This window comes from Ciconia boyciana, chromosome 3 (assembly GCF_034638445.1).
Source record: "Ciconia boyciana chromosome 3, ASM3463844v1, whole genome shotgun sequence".
Lineage (NCBI taxonomy): Eukaryota > Metazoa > Chordata > Aves > Ciconiiformes > Ciconiidae > Ciconia > Ciconia boyciana.
In genome coordinates this window covers 92,210,361-92,224,837 of record NC_132936.1, presented here as the reverse complement: position 1 = coordinate 92,224,837, position 14,477 = coordinate 92,210,361, and positions in this window count along the sequence as shown.

Sequence of the window (14,477 nt, the reverse complement as noted above, 5' to 3'; positions counted from 1 at the left end):
ACCTCTTCTGATTAAGACTGCTTTAAAAGGCAACCTATTAAAAGTCTTAATTTTGCAGTACCTTACTCAATAAAAAAATTGAAAACCTAAGTGTCTAAAGATGCGCTTCTGATTTTCACATATTTGTATCTAAATTTATGAGCACCCATCTGCTACTCTTGAGTATTAACTAAAACTATACCAACATAATGATATTAGGAAAAAGTTATTTTTTATTCTCAGGTTTTGTTTGGTTTTGGAAAATGGAACTTTTATGGTATTCTGGGGTATTTTTGCTACATATGCTACGTAAAGGATTGTGAGGAATATAACTTCAAGCACCATGTTTTTTTCAGTTCTAGAGCTGAGGGCTCAAGTAGCCAGCCAAGAAACACCACAGAGGAATGTGTTGAGGGAATAGTAGTTCAGGTAGATGGTTTGGCATGTTTCCTTCTATTGCACCATTAAATTCCAGAGGACTGGGCTTGCCAGGACTCAATGCAGCCTTCTGCATAAGTTACAGCCCGATGGGGCTCCCACATTCACTAGATTCACAGACCAGAAACCTGCCTGCAATGCTCCAGAAAATGTAACTCTTTGAAAACCAGACACAGACTGCAGTGGCAGAGAGGCTGGTTGGTATTCGTACGGTCACAGTATGTCCAGAAAATCCCACCCCATCAGCCTCTTGCTGTCAGCATTTTAAGAAACCTTTCTGGAGTCTCCTATAAATTATTATTTTTCTAGAAAAATACACCTTCCATGGAGTTGCATAGGTTTGTCACAAAACCACAGACCCTGAGAAGTTTTCATTTTCTTTTAAAATACTTTAGAAGTTCTATAATAATTTGTTCAGGGGTTTGATCACATTCTGGCTTTATCCCTATTGAATTTTGTGAAATGCTTTCATAAAGGAAATAATTCATTAATGGCGGTAGCCCTTAGCACAGGCCTAAATGAGGAAGGGAAGTCTGAGTTCCCCATTGCTGGTGATGGCAGTACATAGGAAATCCTTGCCCAGTCCTCCCACCCAGTACTTGGCACAGCACATGGTTGGAGAGCAAAAGGTCTGAGCCTGGGGAAGCGCTATATCTAAGGTGATTACGATTTATTAGGGCTATACACAAACAAATCCTCTGCACTAATTAGGGAGACTGGCAGAGAAGGGAGTAAATTGCAGCTGAAAAGGAAGACAGGAAGGTGAGCCGATAAAGAGAGCCTCCCTGACCAGAAGCCTGCGGGCGCTGCTGTCAACACTGCCCGTTTTCAGCTCCACGGTGAACTGCAGGCCAAGTTAAAATCAGTGCTGCCCCACTGAGTGCCATGGTCTCAACAGGACCCTGATTTCAGCTGTCATCTCTAGAGACTTTATTCAAAAGGAATGAACCTGAGCAAGAGAAAGACAGAAGAACAACAGGGGGATTCCTTAGAGCTCTTAAAAAGGTTGTCCAGGAAAGAAAATACAGTCTACGTGGCTTTGAAATACTCGTGGGTTGTCTCTGTCAAGTACTGCTACAGGGAGGAACCAAGACTTTTCAAAAGAGAAAAAAAAATAGTTTCTCAGACTCTTTCCTTTGACATCTAATTATTGCTTTGTCTTGTGTTTGGAGTGACAGAATCAGGTTTTTCCTACTTTCACTGAGCCTCAAAACTCTTAATGATGGAAAATTGTCTTGTTTAATCTTTTCACAGTGGCTTATTTGGTCTTCGGCTTTACTGGTTCACTCCTGATTCTATAGTCTCCATCTGTAAAGCACACCCAGTGTAGAGCTGTCTTAAATTTTGTCTGCTGTTCTTGTTATTAGGAGTGTGATTTCAGTGATGAATGTTTATAACACAGCTTGAGGAATTTCATCCTCCCCTGGCAAACTGTGTAGGAGATTGCCTTAATGGACAAAGAAAAACATCTGCTGGACTGTAGCCAGAAGGTTGGACTTGCTTACAAAGAAGAAAATGCATGTTTAACCTTCTGCTATTGTGTACAGAAGACATATTTTAAAAAAATATTCACCTCTCTTCTCACAACCTAAAATGGAACCAGTGAAAGATTAATGTGTTTTTCACTATTTTATAGCAAATCACTTAGTTGTGACAAGTTTAATTCTGCCTCTTGACCAGATGTCTTACAAGGCTATCCTGCTCTATTTGCTTCTACAAATACCTGTAGTTGGGAAAATAAATTACAGATTACTCTGAAAAACTGAAGAGAACTAAAAGGTATGAAAAGAGAAAGTGATAATAGGCTTTATTCACAGGTGTGAGGATTCTGACTTGAAACAACAGATTAAAAGCTGCAGCCCAGTTTTAACTTCCCTGAATAGTTTGCTTGAGCAAGACTTGGGACTTAAATTCAGCAAGCCATGGTGTGTGTTAGATTTATGCTTGTGCAGTTCATTTAATCAGGGCCTGAATAAAGACTTCAGGATGTGAGCTGTTCTGAAGTCTATGTGACACAGGGTGTTCTAAGCTTAAGTTAAATTCACTGTAGAACAGTTTCTAACCTACACTGAAGAGAAGCAGAATCACCATGTGTTGTCTGGCTAATCTATTATGTTGCATTTATTGTAAAGGAAATATACATGCTCAGAGCTATATTGAAGAATGGCTACTAACAGGTAGATGGCCTAAAAATATTCATGCCAAACGGTTGTTGAGCATTTCACTGCTTGCTTAAAAACTGTAGAAGCCTAGTAGTTACAAAGGAGAGTTTCAAACAGGACCTAAGCACCGCTGAGCTAGCAGCCAGGGTGCGCTAGTGCCTCTCTCAGCCTGAGAAGAGTAATTGAGAACTATGAATCACCCACTGTGTTTCCTCCCTTCACTCACTGGCCTAGGTTAAATGTCCGTTAACTGTATCCCCATGGAAAATGCTATGTGCCAGGAATGGAAAAGCACAGCAGCAGCGATAGTCCCATGCAGCTGATGGGAGTGATTAAAAGTTGATGGGTTCCTTCTGCCGCTGCATCTCAAAAAGGGAAGAGAGGATGCCTCCTTTTTCCTTAGAGCACCTTATCTTGTTGCTGCTTCTGGTTTGGAGAAGGATGGATGCTCTTTCTGCTGTTGGCATGGCCTCAGGCGCTTCTGGAATAGGAGATCATCTGCTCTTTCCTTCACTGGAGCCCTGGAGAACCACAATTTCTCTCCCACATTTCTGGAAAAGCCTATCCATCCAAAATGGGATTACAGTTGAAATGTGGGCTTGATCCTGGCCCCACCTCTCAGGCTGACAGGCTCCCTGAGCCATGGTAGCTTCCCTATTGAGCTGTCAAGAAGCCCAGAAAGCATGCAAACTGCTGATAGAGAAAGCCAAGTAAGCCTGCAGGGGAAGCAGGCAGCTTGGGATCCTGCCTGGCTTCTGTCAGAGCCAACGTGCTGCTCAGAAACCTGTCAATTACAGGGTTTTTTTTTTCCCAATGGAGAAATTTTCTGTCAGAAATTTCCAGACGGCTCTGCTCTGTGTTGCTACTGCTGCTCCAAATGAGAAAAGCAAAAAGGCCCAGAGAGCCTCGCAGAGGGAAGGCGCAGGGCCCTGGGAGACCTGGCATTATGGCGGGTCTGCAGTCCTGGCTGCCACAACCCAACCATGAATACACCTCTGAAATGTCAGATATTCCCTCCAGAATTAAGTATGCATATTCACACTAACGTGACCGCCAAAACAGTGCACTTGCCTTGCCAGGGACTTTAAATAAAGGGTTTTATGCAACATTGTAGTCCTCTGATAAAAGGTTCTGCTTCTTATTAGACTCCTAGTCCTGGTCAATATTCTTTGAATCTAAGAGGAAAGTGAATTCTCCTGCTATTTTTTTCCACAAAGGAGTATATGCTTTTTTTATTAAACACCCAGTTGTTTAATAACTTGCACTTGTTACCTTAGCTGACTGAAATGCATTTATAGCAAGGTGGACAATGGTGTCTATCTGAAGTACGCAGAACTACCGAAATTACTGGGTCCAAAACTACTACCACTGAAGCCAGGCTCTTAAAATGAATCAGGACATTGCTCCTGATGAGTAATATTGTTAAAGTGTTACTGTGACTTTGCTGGCTCAGCTTAAGCAACAAATCAGTTATCATGTTATTTCTTTACATTGCACCTCTCCATGTACTACTGTTTTCCATATATTAGAAAGTGAAACATGATGAAAATATGAAGCTTGTGCTTACTGCATGTTTTTCACCTTCTCATGGTATTTAGAAGTAGATATTACGAAGAATATGAACTAGAATCTAAGTAGTAACTTGACTTTTTAAATTAAAGTGCCTATAATGATGCTGTTTTCCAGCTTGGTTTGAGCTAATTTTTATTATGCTTTACTATTAAACACTGACTATGGTCCTAGAGCCATCACAGATAAAAACTGCCATTGCCTCAAAGCGATTAAAGTATATATAAAAAAAAGATGTAGATAAGAAAAAATGCACTGAGAAACCCAAGTTTGTTTAGAAATACTGGTCAAGCTTCTTTGCTGCACCAGACTGCTGTTCAGTACAACTCTTCAGGAGAAGGCAGCCAAGATAAGCAGGGAAGCTATCACAGCTTTGTGATTTCCTGCTCATCCTCCTGTTTCAGTTCAAAATAGATTGCAGGACATCTGGCCAAAGGTTGAAACTAAAGTCACTCTTTTTAAGACCAAAGGGACAATGATGATTACATGGGCTGGCCTCCCAGATAACAAAATCCAATATCTGTCTCAAATAATTTCCATGACATGGATGTCTTGCAATAGGCAGAGGTCAGTATACCCTAGGCACGTAAGAGCAAGACTCAGCAGTCTACAGCCTGAAGCAGACAGACAACTACTGATATCCAACTTGAAGATCTGTTCCCCTTTGAAGGGGCTTTTCACTCCACAGAAGTCACAGGAAGCCTATATCTATGTACCCTGGTTACAGACTTAAATTCAGGAGGAAGGAACCCAGGTCATGGTCACCTCTGTTGCAGAGACAAGCTCTCTTGGCATTTAAAATTTTACAGACTTTGTCCACCTTCCTTTATCTCTTGCTTCTTTGCTTTTACTTCCAGTTTTTACTTGCAATTATCCCACTTTTCTTCTCAGCATCTCTTCTGCTGCTTCTGTTTCTCTTTGACATTTTTTTCCTAAGACTCGAAGGACACAATGCTCTGAGCTGAATCTTTCTCATTAAGGGTCACCTTACACAGAGCCACACCATGAGAATTACTCTAGTTCAGATCTACACTAGAAACAAGTACAAATACCACAAAGATTTCTCCTGCTCTCTTAACTAGTCCCTGAGATATCTGTTACTCTCCTCCTGGTTACAGATACAGGATACAGGCAGTTAAGTGCTGTCTTTCCTTTCTCCATTTGTATCTTGCACTTACTACAACAGTCCCACTTAGTGGTGCACTCTCAGGGTGTGCTTCCATGAGATGAGTCAAGTCAGTCACCTTTTTCCTTCACCTCTTGGCCATGTGCTCCTGCATCTTTTCTCACACTGGGCTCTGCCCTGAGCTGATTCAACCCACCAATCTGGCAGAAAATTAACTCAACAAAAAAGAGGTTTTCAGCCAAGTCAGTGAGCTGAGCCACCTAGTGAACACTGCATTCGGTGCAAGGGAGGATGTAAAAGCACAGGGAAAAATAGGACACCTGCTTTGGATGGCAGCAAGCTGTTATCCACGCAGCTTCATTTTCCACTGACCATTCTTCTCCCTCATTTTGTTTTCCTTTTTCCAGACTTCAGATCTTCCCTCTTCTTAGATAAAACTAGTGAAAACCAAAGCCTAACATGGCTGTTTGTTCCTATCTCAATCTCCTGAGGCCAAAATTGTAAAAGCCGGGCCCCTAGATCCACCCAAGGTAGGACCAAAGCGATCAGCAGGCACCACATGACCCCCAGCCTTCCCCGCCGCTGGGCACCACGGATTCCGCCGCTGCTCGTGGGCCGCTTGCAGGAAGATTTCACAGCCGGACCTGCCGCCGGCCACAAAAAACCAACAACAAATGAGTACCTCAGCCCAGTCCCGTCGGGTTTGACGAGGGATCTCACACGACGGGACTCTGGCGTGAGGCTTCTTCTTTATCGCCGGGGCAGCAGGCACCCGAGGCACGTCGCCACTGCATTTGCCCCCCCCCCCCCCAATGCACCACAAAGCACCCGGACAAGTGAGGAACGCTGGGGAAGGGCTGTGTGCGCGTGCACTTTTCCTTCATTACAAACAGGCTCGTTTCCAGGGACATCACCGGCCCTTCTCGCCCCCACAAGAACGGACCCCCTCGCCCCACCGCGGCGTCCCCCGCGCACCGACGGTTTTATTAAGACGGCGCCGCACAGCGGGGCTGCTCGGGCCGGCCTCGGCGGGAGCCGCGGGGAACCTCCAGGAAAGCGCCCAGGCCGCGGGACTGCCCCTAGGGCGCGGGACACTGCCTCCCTGCTCGCCCGGCCCGCAGGCCGGCGGGAGCCGCTCCCCGCGGGCGGCCCTGGGGCCCCGCCGGGCTCCGTGAGGGCCGGCGGCCGCCCCCTCCCCCGGCCCGACAGCCGTTGGGCGGCGGCGCTCGCGCGCCACCCAGTGGGGCCGTTGCGGCGCGGCCGCGTCCTCAGGGCCGCCCGAGGGGAGGCGGGAGGGGGATTTCTCTCGGGTAATAATAGCCCGTGCCACTTCTAAGTGGCCTTGCGGCCATGTCAGTGCGGGGTGGGTGAGTCCCTGCTCGGGCCCAGAGCGTTTCCGAGAGCAGCCGCCTGTTGCGTGCGGGGAGAGACTCGGGCAGCTGGGGAACCATGGGGGGCTCCGTGCTCCTCCTGCCCTGGAAGCACAGACGGTACGTGTAGCACAATATATGGTGTGGAACTAGAAAGGGACCCAAGGGCCACGGGCTCCTGTTCCCTGCTGTCTCAGGGAGGCACGTTACAAAAACCAGGCAGTGTTGCTGCATTTCACACTTCATTGCAAGGCTGTTTTGTAACCCAGCTCCTCCGATAGTTCTCATTTCCAGGCGGTGCCTGCCCGTGGCTAGCATGCACCCATTTGCTTTTATACCAAGTGTGTGCTTTAGCATGGGTACCCCTTCTCCCTGCCTCTCCCCACAGCATGTGGGTAGCAGCCTTGCCCCCCATGCTTGGCTCACCAGCCAGGCCCTGATCGCTCATAGCATCCCTTGGCAGGAGCTGGCCGCTGTGCGTTTTCCTGGTGGCAGAGTTTTGAGCGAAGGGACAGTGGCAAGTGGCAGGGTGCGGTGTGGTTGTGAGACAGGTGTCATCCCCAGGATGCTGTGTGGCCTCGGGGAAATCATGTGGGCCCCGTGTGCCTCAAACTACCCCTGCAAAAGGTTGTCTGTCAGGGATGGAAGGAACCGTGGCTGGTTATGGGGAGGCATTTGACGCATACATTGCCTTGGAGCCAACCAGTACCTGCCTTGTGCCCCGACCTTCCCAGCCTGGTGCTGCTCGTTGCTGTGCAGCCCCACCTTGCCCTCCAAACTCCCACTTGCAAGTCCTCATCAGTAGTTCCAAACATCATGGCCCAAAGGGATAATTGCAGCATGACACTTAATACTGGCATGATGCTGGTTTTGATAAAAATATCAAGGAAGATTTAAATGTTGTTATCCAACATTAGTCTGCAGCCTAACACAAATGAGTAGAGGGTATGTGAGATCAAACAGATTTCCTATTCTGCACATTTAAAAATTCCATTTGCACCCTCATTTGGGAGAACACTGCATTCTTTCTGCATTTTTGAATCAGGATCTGATGCAAAATAGTGAAATTGATACCTTTTCTATATCCTTTGCTGCCTCACACACTGTTGGCTCTTCAGAGCAACTCTTGATGTGTATCAAGACTTGTTCAGACTGTAGTACTAGATTTTATCCTTACTTCAAACATCTTACTCAGTAGGACTTCCAGTTGTGTGAGGAATGCAGATCTATAGACTCCTTTAAAAACATTTTAAATTTAATTTTTTATTCTTTTTTTAATAGAAGTGTCAAAAAGGATTGTTTTGCATCTGGAAGCCGTACCATATTTTGCCATTATAATACTTCTGGAAATTGTTTTCTTGCCTTTGAAATAACTGTAAGACCAAACAAATCTTTACACTCCCATTCTATTTAAAAAGGGACCTACACAATCCCATTGAAGTGAAAACAACTTAGATTGCTTTGACATTATTTTTCATTTTGCCAGCTCTGGGGCAAGCTGCTCCATTTCTGTCTTTGCCTTTTCTAGGTGTTTTGCTTGCTTAAGTCTCACTTTCCCAACCCAAGGCTATTGAGTAAAACACAGAGTACCTCCTTTATGAACATGGATGATCTTGAAAAACCGCTTAGTAACTTGCTGAAGTGGATTATATCAGTGTGCAATAGAAGTGTATCAAGTATTTGATGTGCCTGTTGACATTCAAATCTGTATTTGCATCTGCATTTGAAAATTGGAAAACAAAACAAGAAAACAGAAAAACATGTTTCAATTGTTGGTACAATGTCTTCTTAAGGCTGGAATCTTACTCTGTTGTTCTCAGAAATAAATGGCATTTCAGTTTGAATATAAAAGCACATGCCAATGAAAATGCTTCTAAAACAACTACTCTGACCAAAAATCTGCCTAAGAGAAATAGTGTAATGTTGCGTGAGATGCTTTTCTAGCTGTTCATTAGAGTTGGATTTTCAAAACTACATATTGAGTAACCGTGCAGAGCTTTAAATAGTGTCTATAAGAACTGGCAAGAGAAGAAACATTTTGACTGCTTTCACAGCCAGCAGTACTGCTTATACTCCAGAATGTACTGGGAGGGATTTTCTTATTTCTGCTAAAATACAGTACAAAATTCTAGGCAGTCAAAGAACCCCAATCTCAGTCTGGACCACACTGAATAATGATTCCCCGTATAACCTCCTGGTTTAATCACACTAACACGGGCTGGGTGAAATATTTCTAAATCAGAAAAAAAATAACAACAAAAACATGCAAACATTTAAAAGGCCATCATTACATTTTTGACAATTGATCTTAACACCTTCTTTTACAAGAGGGCTAACTTGGTGTTGAAATTGCTGCAGCCTTTTTTTCCCACAAGGTAGCAGCACTAGAACTATGAATGAGCAAGAGGCTTGTGAGCCCATCTCACCAAAATTCAGAAAGGCTGCCTGGTATATTTATTTTTTAGTCTTCAAGAATCTGCAGCTCAAAATCAGAGGAAAAGTTTCTTAAACACCAGCACTGAGTGGAAACAGCAATTAAAATAACAAAATCTACATTTGCATTCTACTTTAACAGACCTGTCTCCTGCTGAAAAAGCACATCAGGGGACTTGAAACAATCTGTGAAACTAAAATGCTGTGTACGTAAATCTATTTGTGTGAGTGTGTGTGTGCATTGAATACAGTAGAAATCCTGTCTTGTTATTGTATATAGCAAAAATCTTATAACTGATTAGGAGTTTCTTTCTGCTTCCCTTTAACTCTCCTGGTTTCACCACTTTTCCTCATGCTTTTTGTTGCATTTATCAATTGTCATTCTCCAAAAATGATCCTACAATGAAGGAGGAACCCCTTTGCCAGCACACAGTAACTGCTAGGGGTAGGTGACCTCCCGCCCTGCATTCACTCTGTCCTACCTGAATAATTGTGTAACCCACACCTAAACCTCCTAGTGTAAATATGTATGTATAGAGTAATGATTTGGGTTGGGTTAGGTGTGCACTTCTGAGGCAAATCTCCCAATCGTCCCAGTGTGGCAAGCTTTGCTTCACCCCGTGGAGCAGGCTTGGGGCTCACGAGCTGTACTTTGGGCAGATCCATTGCAGAAGCACACCCAAGGCATTGCCAACGCAAATGGGCATGCAGCCCCTGCAATCAGGCTAGAGTTAGTCAAAAGTTAACCCAGGGCACAGCATGGATGTCATGGCCTCAGCACCAACTGTTTTGCCTACAGACGCATGCCTGTCGGTCCCCACTGCTTGCTAATGTACACATAGCCTTAGTGGCCTAGATGGAAAGTTAAAATCAGAAGGGAAATTTTTTATAAGCTCACAACTGTTAGTACAGAACAGGGGCAGAAATGATGGAAGAACACACCACATCACCTGTATGAAGGTGGTTTTTTTAATGTGAAATTGCAGACATTCTAGGGCCATGTATTAGGTGGTATTTACTGGAAGAACCGATCCGTGGAGTTCAGGAAGGGGCACTCTGCCATTTACAGGTGGAAACAGTAAAAGTCTTTAAAGTACTTTAATATGCTCTGAAATTGCATATTAATAGGGAAGCTGAAAAAAGAAATACTTCTCATTAAATAGAAGAAAATACATTAGGTGATGTGGAATGCATGTGTGCACACACACATATATTTACAAAGAGTTTAACTCTTTTTGAGTTTTGACTCCCAAGGAATATATACATATATATGTAAAATATACATTTATACACACATCCTCTTTTCTTATGCTTTTTATGACTATTCATGTATTTTTCCTCTTTGGAGTATACCCAGGCACTCCCAGGACCATTTCTATTTGTGAAGGAAGCCAGCAGTGCTGCGGAATTACATCTAATGTATCCTTGAGTATTTATTCCTATTATTGTCAACGCAACATACACAAACTCTTTTGGGCTGCCAACTCTCACCTCTTACATCAAGGAAATTTAATCATGTACCTTGGCCTAAAAAATTAACATAGCTTGCATAAATATATTTGATAATGTCCTTGAGCTTCCTGGTGAGACAAAGACAAACACAAAGAAGCAGGAACGGCGTGTACTTCTTTTTTTTTTAAATGCCATGGCATCAGTGACCATTTGTACTTAGCTGAAATTGCAGCACTGGATCCTATCAACACACTAAATAAATAAACAGTTAGTTGTGTATGCAGTTGAACTAATGAAGCCAGGTTTCCTATCAGGTCATATCTTGTAGTTCAATTCCTTCACATCTAATAAAATGTAAGCTCTGCTTTAGCTTTTCCTGTTCTTGCAAAATGCTTTTCTCCTGTGTGGATTCTCAGTTGTGTAACAAGGGGTGAGCAATCTTCCACATAGTGGGGGCACTACTTCAGGCCTTTCTCCTTTAAAAGATCAACTAATTCAAAGAAAATTGACAGAAGTTAATTTCTCTGTTGAATTTGACTGAGATTGGCCAAAGATTCAAAAATACTGGAGAGGATGCAGAGGTACAGTTACACTTGCACACACACAGACATGAAGACAGCGCAGCTACAATAACTGTTCTTCTCTGGGAACTATGCTAAGCAGTATATCTTTATTTGAAGAAAACAGAAGAGATCAGTGTGCTATTACCCCTCTCCTTTTAACTCCAATTTATTAATTTTTCATTAAGGACACTGGACGATTGTTCAGGGCAAGAGCAGCAGAGAATATTGACAAGTCTGACAGTGAATGCTTCCCCTCCCTATGAGGTAAGATATAATCTTGTTTTATTTTTATAGCAAAAGATTCAGAAGAATTCAATACAACTTGACAGAACAGTAGGATTTCTGGCAGGCTGGTTGCAAGTCTGGTCAAAGGTATTTAAGCTTTCACAATATTTGGTGATTTATTAACAAGGTTTGATTATACACTTACAAGACAACTGCTGAAGTAGTAAGTATGAAGTGTTACTAACACATTAAAGGTTTCTCTATTTGTTACAAGCAGTAGATTAATCTCTAGTTGGGGGGACATTTCAGAAAGAACAGCATACCACAAAAGAAAATTTACAGAAGAATTACAGCTAAAGAATTTTATGTCAGTTGTAAAATACCAACGCCTTCCATACAGAAATGAAAACACTGGTAAATTCAGCTACATCTTGGCTGGAAATAGCATGCATCCATTACTTACAATGTAATGGTTCTCTCACCTGTTGAAAACAATTGCTCAGTAATAAGCTAACTTTTCTAATATGACACAAAAATACTGTCCAAGTTCAAAATTTCCCAAAAGATCAGTTAAACTACATGGCCTGGTTTTACACAAATAGTGCTGTAAGAAGGCTGGTGCCCTATGCAGGTGTGTCAGCATTGCAGCTCTGGTCAGCTGAGCTCATCCCCGAACATCTGCCTGGGGACAGGGGTGGAGGGAGGCAGGATGTTCACAGGGTCTTACCACCCCAGAGCTGCTGACCTTCATGAAACTTGTTGGAACTTCAGTATCTTGACATCTTTCTTCTGTCAAAATTGGCTGAAATGAAGCTACAGGTTCAGGAGCTAGTACTGGGTGGAGGAAGTGTCATGCTATTGCCTGACAGAAGGACAGCACATGGACAACCTGGGGACACAAGCTTTGTCTTCTTAGGAACCAAGGCTAAAAATACACTCAGAATACTAAAAATACACGGGGCTAACCATTTTATAACAGATGGTGGTCTGGACTTGCGTGTTTTTTAGGACTTCAGATACAAAGTTTCTTTTGAACTAGGAAAAAAATCCACATGCAGAAGAACAGCACTTTTCTAAGAATAGTTGCTTTCAGTTTTTTAAAACATACATCAGATTTAGGCCAATTTAATTGTGCCAAATCTAGGTAAATTCATGTTTAGTTCCCTAGCTTGGAAAGCTGTTGTGTTCTGGGAGGTTTCTACATGCATGCAATAAGTTCTATGCTTCCATGCTGCTCTGCCTGGGTAAAATGGCCACAGGTGAAAAGCAAATGAGGAGTTTGGGACCAGACAGGTGACCTGACTTTCACAGTTGCTACGCATCCAGGCAGTTGTAGACAGCAGATCTCCTGGGCCATTATTTTTGGAAACTGGACAGTTGTCTAAGGCCTGCAGCCTGAGATAGTCACTTTGGAAAATCTTTGAAAAAACTCACTTAGGTTTTTGCATCTATAATCTTTTGTTTCAGCTTTGTGCTGTGTTTGCCCTCCGATTAATTCTCTTTTTAAAATCCTCTCCTGTTTTAGTTGGCTTATAGAAAGATTTTTGGCAGATGATATTGAAAAGAGAAAATAAAAATCAAGGTTCTCCAACCAATTTTTATTACTGTTCCTGAATATTTTAAATACCATCAGCATGGAAATTCACGTAGTCCTGTTCCATTTTAAAACAGTGATGGATTATGTAACTTAAAACAATTACTTATAGTGAAATTTGTTCTTTAAAATAATTTTATTTTAGTGAAGTTTCCATAAAATTGAAGAGATTACCATCCTCAGTTTAAAGATCTTGAATTACAAACATATGAGCAGATTATACTTTTTTTGTAAGTAGGAAAACTGTAGAATACTGAAACAGTATTCATTTTTCCATCTTAACAAAGTTCTACCTTTCTCTCAGGTTGTAGTTTGGTGTCAGGTAAGGCTAGTTTCATCCTCAGGTTCTTAATGGAGAATTAGTTAGCAGCTGTAGTTATTTTAAAGGAAGTCTTTGTTTGAAGATAAATAGATATTAGACTGATTTACATTTGCTAATTTGCAGTAAAACTGAAAATTCTTGAGTTCTTGGTACCCCTTTAAGGTGCCTTTTTTTTTTTTAACAGCACTTTGTTCACTTTTTAAAGGTAATTAGTATGTTTTTTAAGAACTACATTGTGTTCCTTTGTTTCTGAGTGATATGGCTGAGGAAAATTCCAACTGTTGAAGAGCAGTTTCTTTCATTGCACAGATACAGTGGTTTCCATAATGGTTTTCTTGAGCCCTCATGCAGAAGAACATGAGTTTTATGCTTTTAAATTCTGGCAGGATGTTGTGCACAGGCACCCTCCAGAAGCCTTCAGGAAGATGAACGGGCACAGCAGGTTGTCTGTGGTGATCCTTCTTCCATTCAAGGCCAGAAACAGGAGGCACAGCGGGCAGATCCAGGAAGAAATACTGTCATAAAGAAGAAAGAAAGGTCTTGTGAGCCTCACCGGTAAAAGCGGTGTCTCAGATGGGATGCAGGAGCAATACCTCCTGCACCCTGTTAAACCCAAGTTGCTTCATGACTTTGGGCAATCTATAATGGACTTTGGTAAAATCAGCTTTGGGCCCTTAGATGGCTAAGATTGCAATGAAGCTTTTGTGCCAGGACTGCTCCTCTTCCTGGCAACTGGGTGGGAGTTCTCCATGATTTTGCAGCTTCAGGCCTCCACTAATGCAGTGGAAATACTGTTTCTCTAAGGCCTAGAAGTAGCAAAGGTTAACTTACTGAAAACAAGTAGCCAACAGACTGAAGAGAGACACATCAACAGGTAAATTTGCATTCGAACAGCGTATTCGAGCAATGTCTGAAGCAGGTGCAGCAGGCGCCCCCCAGCAGCACCGCCCGGCGGGATTCCCAGAGCTGCGGCCCACCCGGGCTCACAGCCAGAGGCCCCGGCCCCGGCCCCGGCCAGAGGTCCGCCCGCCCGCTCTGGGGCTGCCAGGGCCACAGGACGGCCTAGGGCGGCCTGACCTGGCCTGGCCTGGCCTGGCCTGGCCCGGCCCGGCCCGGCCCGGCCCGGCCCAGCGCCCTCCTCCACAGCGCAGCGGCCCGTCACCCGGGCGGCCCTGCCGGCGGCTGCGGCGGAGGCCAGTCCCCCTCGATCCGGGTATCGCCGCCCCGGGGCGGCCCCGCCGCCG